The following is a 12,492-nucleotide window of genomic DNA, read 5'->3' on the forward strand; positions in this document are numbered from 1 at the left end:
CAAATAGTACCTTAATAGTTTCAAAACATATTTTCTTAATAACATGAATATTTTTTTTTTCTTTATACTAATACAAATATTAACTTTAATTGCTTATTGTATCTCGAATTATGTAGATGGCAGCATTGAAGTTCAAATTTAAAAAAATGACATACGAGAAAAAATATTTCAAGTATGAAAAATGCCAAAACACACTTCACATACCTGACTTGCAGTATCATTTTTAATTTTTACGTAATCACGTCAGTACTGAATCATCTGTAGTTTCATAGTTGATATTATTTTGGAAGCATTCAAGTTGATAAAATCATATAAATCTCAACTCTAGGTTTTATATATATCTGAAAAGTAATAGACGTAAATAATTGAAATAGCATATATTCGAGTTTAAGACTACATTTCCTAAGCTTTCAAATGATACTAAATGCATTTTGTCGGCAAGATACAGTTTTAAAAATCCTATAAAATTTCTAATTTAAAAAAAAGAAATTATTTTATATAAAATTACATTAAGACCTAAAACAGAGTTTTTTTTTCGCTTAATTAAAAGTTCCTGATCTTTAAAAAAATTATTTTAAATTATATTATAAAGTAATCCATTGCGTATTTTTTTAAAATAATATTTAAGATTTATTTTTAATTTACGAAATAATCATTTAAATCTATTAAGTCATTTATTTGGATTAAATCTATGTTGAACTCATTTAAAAATTTAGAATCATTTATTTGAAGAGAAAAAAAAAATTATAATTTCCTTTTAATAAATTTATAAAAATTATCATTTCATTTCAATCAGCTATTTATTGACCTCACTCATTAATTTATAAATTATTTAATTTATAAATTAAAACAGTTTAAAATGGAAAAATAGTGAGGTTGGAGGTGGTTTAATTGAAGTGAACACAGGATAAAACTCAAAATAAAATTTTTATTTCATTGCAGACCTTGAGGTGCAAAATAAAAAGAATGTAATCCAAGTGACATATCAAGTAAAATAACAATTTTGGTGTAACATGAATAAGGGCGATCTATGGGAAATAAATTTTCCTTAACCTGCCTAACCAAAAGCTTAATTAAAACTCGTATTTAATCAACGTTTTGTAGTACAGGAGAAATCCATTATAGTTTATAACAGTCGTTGAACAGCCAATCCAATTTTGAGTTTAAGACTTCAACACCTTTTAATTTTGAAAGCATTCCAGAAGACAAAGAACTCCTGGATAAAGTATTGGAAGAAATTTAACATTGTGGAGGTTTTTATGAAACTAACCTGCATTTGCGTTACATGGAGAGGAAAACCATGAAAACCTCCCACGGTTTGTCTGATGGCAAGGGGACTCTAACCCATGATCCGTCTACCACTAAGAATATTTTACGTCCGCACTGTGATCTGTGCCAGCTGAATTCGCATCGACAAGACGTCGCTGGGATTCAAACCCGGTTCATTTCATCGGTATCTTGTGGGTTTCGAAAAACAGTTTTCCCCCTACTTGAATGATTGTTGGAGTAGGCGGAGGAAATCTGTTGAATGGAGGCCAAGGCCTGGCCAAGGAGGCCATTACTCGCCAAATCTTTATGACGCCAAAGACGATAAAGGGTCTTAAATGGAAAACCGATTTACCTCGATTTTGAGCGATATAGTTGATTAATTCTTCCTTTAGTGGGAGAGTGAAACTTGCGGATTTTTCGGTGGTTCAAGGGATTTTTAGGGATAAAAGCTTTTTTTATCATCTATTATTCTCGTATGAAAAGGGATAAATCAGTAAAAAGTAAAGAAATTTAACTAGAAAAAAATTATTCAAAGATTTTAAAAATAATTTTAAAAAAAAATTGGAATCATCTTCAATTCAAGATGCAAGCTTTAAAATATTTTGTTTGTTCAGTTCTCACAATATTATTCGCTCAACAACTCAATAGCTTTAACAAAATAACAATCTTCATTCTACAAAATTGATTTAAACATTACACGACGTTTTCGAGTATTTTTCTCATGGGTATCGTTCGTATGAGAAGGGGGGGGGAGGACTCCGATGCGAATTTTTTGAAGATTATATATACATGTAGTGCGTTCTCGTGCTTTTTTTTTATACTTAAACTTAAAGGGCATATAGAATTGCATTATCCGATTGAAAATGCTAATCAAACTATTACATTCGATAATTTTTTTTTTTCTTTTGAAACCTTAAAATAATTTTAAAAAAAAAAACTATATTTCACAATAATAGTTATTTATGGAATTCAAGTAAAGATGTTATCACTCCTTTATGATTAAAATTTTCTTAATATGTATTATTTAAAAAACTCATAAACATTAAAAGACTTCATTAAAAAAAATTTCAACAAAATAATAAATAAAAAAAAATATTAAAAAATGAAATATTTTTCGAAAAATATATTCGTAACACTTAAGTTTCAATACATCAAATTTTTATAAGAGAATGCTTTCGTTGCTCTTGATTCATTTAAAGTCGCCGAAAGTGTAGGTGAAAAATTAAAAAGGTGGCATATTAATAATCTTTTGACGCAGATTGGAGACTGGTGTCCCTTCTATATATATTTTTTCTGACTCTCTAATTATAAGCAAAACTATATTTAGGTACTTTTTAATTATAAAAACACTCGAATAGTTGCTAAAAATTAGTTTCGATTATCAGCAAATAATTCGTTTTTTTTTTTCCTCAGAAAAAAAGCGTTATTTGAAAGAATTTTTTTATAAAAATGTATCAATAATTCTTATTCATTATTATATATATCAATATCATTATTATATATCAATAATTGATTTTGTAATTTCAATAACAAATAATTGTTTCTCTTAACTTAAATCTAAGTAACAGAAAATAAGCGCACATTTGAAGATTGTTTGGAAATGTCATGTTCGGAAAATTTTACTTAAATTTAACGCAGGGAAAACAACGGTGTTTCATGTTGTATTTCGTAACCATAAATTATTAAAATGCTAAATAAAATATTTTCACTTATTTTGACTTAGATGAACATAAAATAAGGAGAAAAATATAAAAATTACATTTAATAAAAATTCTGGGTCGAAAGGTTAACGATTTAAAATATTATAGCGCAAAATAAGTGAAAGAGTAAATATGAATCAGTACATGAATAAAAAGTATTAAAAATCAACCAAACAAAAAATTGTTCTTTTATGAGAACGTGTAAATTGGGTATGGGTTGATAAGGAGTTGAATTTCCAGTTTTGTTGTTGAGAGGGGGGGGGGAGATATAACACCACTATATTTATCAGTTTTTAAGGTTGGCTGGAAGATTTATATGCAAACAAAATGGCACATTTAGAGTACACCGATTCGATTCGAGGAGGGAAATTAATTTTATTTAGCAAACTTTTATTTAGAATGAAAATGAAACATAGGACAAAAATCTATTGTAAGTGTATTTTAGATGATGGCAAAACATCATTAATACTAGAAAACGATAATATAATTCGTCATAAACCTGATACGGGTAATAAGGTAAAAAAGTGTTCACTTCAAACCCGTAAAGCGGATAATAAAAGTTCGTGTAAACGACAGAGCATACCAAGATTTTTTTTGTTTATATATATATATATATATATATATATATATATATATATATATATATATATATATATATATATATATGATAGTACACACCCAGGCAAACAATTTTTATCAAAGAATGCATGGTCGAAAACAAAATGCAAAACCGCTAGAGGGCGTCAAAGTTTAATGTTTTATATGAGGCAAAAACACACTAAGAACGATGAAGTTAAGTTATAAAATCAAATTTAGTGGCATGTGATTACAATAAGTGTTCATAACAGTGGCCGGCAGCGGCTATGCACGCTGTACAACAGCGAAGAAAAGATAGGCGAACATTCTGAAACACACCAGACATATCACGAACTTTCTCTGCAGCGGCCGAAAGCTTGGTGACAAGTAACGCAGGGCAGTAACTCGCAACAGGAATGGAGCTTTCACGTTTGCATCAAACAACTTTCCAAATGCTCCAGCACCTTTGCGTTTTGTTTTCGATCATGCATTCTTTGGTAAAAAATTGTTTGCTTGGGTGTGTACTATCACTTCCTAAAATTTTGCCCATCATTTCAGAATCACCCTATATATATATATATATATATATATATATATATATATATATATATATATATATATATATATATATATATATATATATATATATATATATATATATATATATATATATATATATATATATATATATATATATATATATATATTATCTACATACATTTCAGATAATGTTCTTACATGTATTAGGTGTATAATATAAATGAAATTCCTCTGAAGAACTTTTGTTTTGTTTTAATAATCGGATTTTCACGATTTAAAGATCAATCATAATGGTTCATAGAGGCAATAAACATCAAATATGCTAACAATTAATTGTGTTACATAGCCTTGCGGAGAAAAGTTCTTTCTCTGAAGAAACATACTTTTTTTTTCGAACTTGGTTTTTTGACTATCAAAATACGAGGGATAGCCGCTGTCTGGAAAATATGGCCCAACAGCTTAATCTGAACAGTAGTCGAATTTGTAAGGTATTCGCCTTTTTACATTATTTTAAACTTAATTTTAAATGACATATTGCAAAATTTGAACGAAATCTGCTGCTTATCTCCCAAAAAATAGAACTTAAATTTTTTTTAAAAAAATTTCAGAAGCTGTTAATTTTTGAGGTCCTTTAAACCATTAAGATGGACGCTTTGTCTGCGAGCATCTGATTGTTGTCGATCAAAATTAATTTAATGTGACATTTTAATTTAATGTGACATCAAAATATTCTAAGAATGTTTCTCCGTGGATTATTGATAGACTCTCTACTTTGCATGTTTGTGCGAGTATTTATGCAACAGAGAATACAACTATTGTAACAATAATACACCCTACCCTACAATAATGGGAGAGACACTTTCAGATTTTGACATTTTTTTCTCAAGAAATACTAAGAAGATTATTTTATAACTTTGGCGATACTTAGGTCATTCGCAGGGTTTACATCAGCAATAAAAATTTAATAGTCCAATAGGGCCACCTAGGTATTCATTTAATTGTCATTAAATTTAACATGGTAGACAAATTTTTAAAAAAATTGAGTTTTACACTTGTATATTTTATTTTATAGTACACATAAAAAATTATTAATAGAATAATATTAGAAGAAGAATATTAATAGAATAATTAATAAAAATTATTACATTCACAAAATTCATTATCATTCACAAAAAGTACTAAATATTTAAATATTTGTTCAATTTTGTTCAATGATTAGGAAATTAAAGTAGTTAGACAATAAATCTCAAAAAATGTTAAGCATTTCATTGCTGTTAAACTAACATGGAAGAGTTTCGTCGTTTTCCTCTCCGTGAAACACAAACGCAGTTCTTAAAGGCTTTTCACAAAAAAAGTTTTTTCCAGTGTCTAAATTAAGGGCTTCCTGGTCTTCTGAATTGACTTCTATGATAAAATTGCAATCACGTAATATATCTTTTCCCTAATCTATATGATGATAAGTTTGGAGTGTAGACGTGATTTTCATTACTTTTTAAAGAATGCATTAAAGGATGCATCTCTTTAATATATAATAAATATATAAAAATGTTAAATATATGAAAATGTTAAATATATATAAAAACAATATTAAAATTATTCTACGCGTAGAATGAAAGAACTACTTTAAAATCTCACAACGTGATAAATTTTTGACGATTTTTTTATATAAATTTTAAAATAGCAATTTTAATATTAATTCAATATAGTTCTGAAAATTTTGTTGTTTATTTACAAAGTTATAGCCAAAAAAATACAAGACAAAAAAAAATTTCTATTTTATAAAAATGTTCATATCTCCATAAGCAAATAAGGGTTTACAAATAACAGCCAAAGTAGTCAAGGCAAGTTACAATATTTTATTTCATCTATCAATCTATCATCAATTTTCCTTTTAATCTATCATTCAAGTTTATTGTTTTATTTTCTGGTATAGGTTGTTCAAAAATACTTATTTTCGTTCGTAATACATTGCCGATCTCTTAAACCTTTGAAATCTTTAAAACTTTTTTTATGTATGAGAAATTACATGATCTGAACACCACTAAAGTATTTCTAAGTATTTCTTGAGGAATAATTTTAATTTGCTTTAAACTACTTTCTTTTAATTTTGCTATTCAAACTTTTTTCAATGTTTTGAATGTCTCCCACCTCATAAATTATTGGTCCAGTTTTTATTATATTTTTCCTCGCTTTAATGTTATTTTGTGGCATTTAATATGACAAATAGTTCATCTTTACTTTTGAAAGAATTTTAAAAATGTAGTTTATGGGTTTTGTTTGCAGAATACTCTATGTGTAAAGAAAGGTTTTAGTACGTAATTTTTTTTTGTATATAGTATAATTTCATAGAAATTTAAAAAATTGTTTGGATTGAGCAAATTGGTTTACATTCCTTCATTTCGTATGACAAAAACTACACAACTATATTTAATTAATTTTGTGGTTAAAGTGGATTTTTCTGGAAGCTAATAAATTTTCGAAACACTTATTAGTGAAAAAGAAAACTAAGTTTCAAAAAGGAACGCTTCAGGATCAAGATTTACGTAAAAGGAAAAAAAAAAAAAAAAATCGGTTGAAAAAAAAGTAGGTTAATTATAAAACCGCATTTAACAATGTTGCGCTTAATCTATATATATAAAAATGAATGTGTGTCTGTCTGTTAGTCCCTTATAGACTCCCAAACCATAAGACATAAAGCTATAAAACTTGGCATACAGATAGTTGAAAGCACAAGGAAGGTCACTGTCGACATTAGAACATTTTGCGACAAACCGTTCCAGCGGTATCAGCGAAAATAGAAATGGAATATTCTGATTGGTTAAAAGTTAGCCATTGTTTTAAATTTTGCTCTAAACGGTTCTGTTTTCAAATATCTTGAAGATAACAACAGTGATATTTTCTATCTTATAGCTCTATTCATTTAGAAAAGTAAATTACATATACTTTAATATTTAATTATAATTCACGCAAGTTTCTTTATGTCAGATGAGCACAAGCACATAAAATCAACAAGAATAGATTTCGTAATTATTGGTCTATTGGTCGTATCACGGAATTAGTGCTGTTTAATAAAAATAAAGGCAAAGGCAAATTTCATTCCAATTGCACATTTTCAATAATTATTTATATTTAGTATGCAATTTTAGGTTAGCACAATTAAATATAGTTTTTGAAGGTTTCATTGCTGGCAGTTGACATTTGAAATCTATTAGATTGTTTATTATTACAAAGTTTTCGAATTCACATTAATTTTATTTATTTCATTTAAAAAATAGATTTTTGTTTTAAATTTTATCATTATTATATTTTTTATTTAATTTATTTCATTTTTATTGTTTTTTTTTATTACTTAAAATAAATATGAGATTTAGCAAATTCACGACCACTGTCAACTTTTACATTTCTTTTTGTTTGAGAGAGAATATTTGCAGAAATATGCCGCCTAAGCGAATCGCTCTTAGTCGATCAAAATTTCAAGCACGCAAGAAGAGAACTACCCGTGTTTCAGAAACATCGGAGCAACGGGAAAATAGACTTGAAAGTAATCGAGAACACAATGCTTTCGCCCGTTCCTAAGAAACATCAGAGCAATGGGAAAGAAGGCTGTTAACAAATCAACTACGCACTACTCAAGCCCGTTCGTCGGAAACATCAGAGCAACGGGATGCAAAAATGAAAATCAATCAAGAGCGCACTTCGCTATTCAGACGCTGCCAATACTCTGATTTGAATCTCAGTGCATTTCACTATGATCCGACAGCCAACTATAGTCTTCACCCAAGCGTCATCATCGGAAAAATGGATTAATTATGTATGTTTTGTAGTGCTCTCAAATTTAGGAATGAAACAGATGGAATTTGCTGTTCTGGAGGCAAAGTGAAACTACCAGATTTAACGTCGCCAGCTGAGCCATTATCAACGTTGTTATCGGGTCAAGCAAATCAATAGAAATTTTTCTTGATATGTCGGTGCATTCGTGTTTCCAAATGACTTCATTCGGTGCTACAAGTATCGGTGCACATATGGGTGGTCAGAGTTACTTATTACATTCACATGCAATCCTGCTTGAGCTAAAGTTAAAGAGCTTTTGTAACCTACTCAAACATCGTCGGGTCTTCATGATGCATTACTGCACGTGAGTTAAAACAAATATTAAGCTCTATACTTGGTTTGATTGCGAAGCGTCATGTTTTTGGAGAGACACAGTGTTTGATGCATTCTATTGAATGGCAGAAAAAGAGAATTGCCGTATGATTTGGCTTATTGGCTTATTGAAAAAATCACACCATAACAAATTGGTCAGCTCATATCAGCAGATATATCTGATGTCGCCATTGATCCAGACTTTTTTCAGATCATCATCCAAAATATGTTCCATGGTCGGTGTGCATCACCATACATGTCTGTTTGAAAATGCCCTAACAATATCCTAGAGTGCACTATCCGATAACTGTTGAGACTATCACTGGTTTCTTCACCATTAAATGAAATTCTCATTTCAAATCATAATCGCAAATCTCATTTACACACTTAAATACAAAATTAAAATTCAAACTGAAAGCGTTGCAACACACGCAGGGTACAGCTAGTAATCTATATATATATATATATATATATATATATATATATATATATATATATATATATATATATATATATATATATATATATATATATATATATATATATATATATATATATATATATATATATATATATATATATATATATATATATATATATATATATATATATATATATATGTATATATATATATATATAAATGAATGTGTGTCTGCCTGTCTGTCCTTTATAGACTCCTAAGCCAACCGACCAAATGCTATGAAATTTGGCATACAGATAGTTTCAAGCACGAGGAAGGTCACTGTCAACATTAGAACATTCTACGACAAATCGTTCTGATAGGATGATCAAAAAACGAAATGGAATTTTCTGATTGGTTAAGCTTTAGCCATTGTTTTAAAATTATCGATTCAATTTTCACATATTTTAAAGATACGTCAGTGATAATTGCTAGCTTATAGCTCTATTAAAAAATCATTTATTGCGCGAATTGAAATATTTAATTTTTTTATATTCGCTATGTTAGATGAATTCAATGAACATTACAACGCGGCACACGTGTTCTACGTCATCAAATACTTTGTCTGCTACCACGTGTTTCTATTTTATTGATATTAATTCCTTTAAACATGTTTCTAAAAAATTACTTATTTAAAACCAACGGTAATTGAATAGAAACAAAATATTTATGTAATCAAAAGCAAAAATTATTGGGAAAGTGGTACTAATTCGTTTAGGAGAAACATAAGAAATAAGCGCCAATGAGGCTTAATTACACCAGTCATGATTAATTAATTAAGGTAATATATGCATATTGAAATAAAATAAATTAACTATATATAAAGTAATGGAGTAAAGATATTTATCTAGAAGAACCATAAGAAATCATCATACTACCATTAGCGACAATGATACTTAATTTTTTTAGTAATATTTTTTAGTAATATGTTAATTGATATAAAATAGATTCACGTACTAAAAAAAAATGGAGACCATATACCTATTCATTGTGGGGAGCTGTAAAAAATCACGATATTATTATTGACACTAATGCTTAATTACTTCTGATAATATGAATTAATTGAAATAAAACAAAACAAGCTATGTGCTAAAATGCGAATTTAAAGGAAAGAAAGGTTAATAGGAAATTTGTTTAGGAAAACCGTAGAAAATCGCCATTTACAGATGATGCTTACTTATGTCCTACTATGATGTTAATATGTCCTACTGGTACTATGGTAATTGGAGCAGTTTTGATAACAATTCTACAACGGGTTTTTCGTAATTTCAGAAATTATGTTTTTCAGTGGTAACAAAGATGGTATATTAATATTTTAATGGATTGGAATAAAAAGAATTTTGTTTCTTTACTACTTATAAATATTTTAATAATGAATTAAAGGTCACATAGAGAAATGCCCACGCACCAAAAATCTTATCAAGTTCTAATAAGAATTCGATTTTTTTTTAAATTTCGGCTTTAGTTGGCTGTTACTGATTAATGTACTTTTTACTAAAGTTAAATTTTGAAGGTTTATGTAATATGTTCCAAATATACTGATAAAGGTATCAAATATCTTATTGATATATTTGGTGATTGTTGAGACAGCACCAATAATTAGTAGTACATACTGATACTTAGGAAATAAGCGTTTTACGATCCGTGAAAGGGATATATACCTTAGAAAATTACTTGATACTAACTACATTTATCTTTGTTCTAATGGGATAAACTTCATAAAACGTGTTTCGCTTACTTCAATAACGCAAAGACATCAAAAAGGTCAACAAATAATATTAAATAAAAAAAATGTTAATTATTTTAACTGTATTAATTGAAAAAATTAGTTGAAGAACGAGGTAAGTAACATTTTCAGAACTAAAAAAAAGTTGCATCCGAACTATTTTATTACCAATTTATTATAAACAGGAACAAATATTTCTTTGTATTTTATTTATTTACCAGTGCCTAATTTGAAGTAAAACTCAACTCATGCAAGCATACTGATGTAATTAGTTATGTGAAGATTTCAGTAAAGTCAAAAACAGTTCTATAACATTAAACATACCCAAATTGATACAACCACTTCGTTTATTTTCTCTGACTCATCAATTCCCCTAAAAATTTCACTTACCTGGTTCTTTGATTTAATCGGTATATGATTTTTAGCTTTGAGCATGATCTCAATACTGATTTATTGATTATTTATTTATTTCTTTACTCTCCCCGTGCGAAGAACGGGCTAGTAATAAATGAAATTGCAGTGAAAATACTGAAGACTATTGAATATTTCTGTACTGAACGTGACATATGAATTTAATTTAGTTCTTTATTTCGCAAGTCTGTATCACGGCTTAAATATCAGTACATAAAAACAGTTTCAATCATAATCACATAAAATCCTGAAAAAATTCTAATTTCTAATTACGTTTTTTCGGTGCAGTTACCATATTATGTTAAAGTCTTATATTTGTCTCATTTTCAAACCTCATTGATACAGATGATAAATTATATAGTTTAAAATTATTAATCATAATGATAATAACATTATGATCGATTTCGTTAAATTTAATTGATGTACTCAATGAAAAATTAGAGTTGAGCTATAATTAAAAATATTCTTAAAGATTTCAAATACTTCTTTAATGTGATTGTTAATAACGGCTTAGGTAAAATATTTCCAAAAAATGTTCTGCTAATTAAAATTTTATTTAATTCTATAGTTTATTTAAAATTGCAGAAACACTACATAAATCCATCTCAATTCGCTAGACAAGCAAAGCTATTCATGAAATGGTGGTTAGTCAAGGTTAAGCCCTTTCGCCTATTTCATTCTTAGAAAAATTTCCCTCTGACAGCTAAGACTTCAATCTCACTCTTGCTGAGAGGAAAAATCCTTCTTCATACCAGGCTAAATAGCAACCTCTGTATCAGGTAAGTGCCAAGAGAAAATAGCTTTATCATGCCAAGAGAATATTAAGCCAAGCTCATTCTAGGGGGGGGGGGACAATGGGATAACCGCTAACGCACCTGAAAGCAATTACCCTTATCTTGACAGCAGAAGTTTTAGCGAGACACACAATGAACCCATCTCATCGGGAGGCATGTAAACTCTCTTTACACACATGTATCCCCAAGAGATTTTGAGAGCGCTGATTGGCTTTCTCGACAACGCCATCTGTGACGTGTGACTATTTCATTCTGCCGTGCTTGTTATTTTCAGCATAGAGCGATTTCTATACTCCAGTTTTTGCTAACAAACTTGAAATGTCAGTTTTTTCAACAGAGAAACTGCCTTCTTTATTTAAAAATGAAGTAGAATATATTTCCCCAAATACCATAACCCTTAGAAGCAATGTTCAAAATTTAAACGATTGCAACAAGTGGGTAATGGAATTTGGGGAACTTACCAATGCGAAATGGAATTCTAGAACTTCCAAACCTCATAGATAAAGATTTGTTTGTAGGTAAGTAACTAGTTTAATTATTTTAAGAAAAATTTTGAATTCTTATGAAGCTAATATCCCTCTGATTTATTGAATAACATTGAAATCGGAGTTTAATTGCCTTGCTTAATTCTTATACTCACTATAAAATGGTTTTCACTTGATATTTATTTAATTAAATTAATGTTCATCGAATTAAATTAATATTTCATTTATTTATTGTGGATTACTAAAATTAAATTATGAAATTTTAAATTTAAGATTTATTAGTGGAGCTATCAATTATTATAAATTAAAACTAAAAGATCAGCATAATACCTAACTATTTATAACTTAATTTTAATGTTTTTTTTTTAATTTGTTGAATGTTTTATAA

This window comes from Parasteatoda tepidariorum, chromosome 2, assembly GCF_982258835.1.
Source record: "Parasteatoda tepidariorum strain Cologne lab strain chromosome 2, Ptep-v5.0, whole genome shotgun sequence".
Classification (NCBI taxonomy): Eukaryota; Metazoa; Arthropoda; class Arachnida; order Araneae; family Theridiidae; genus Parasteatoda; species Parasteatoda tepidariorum.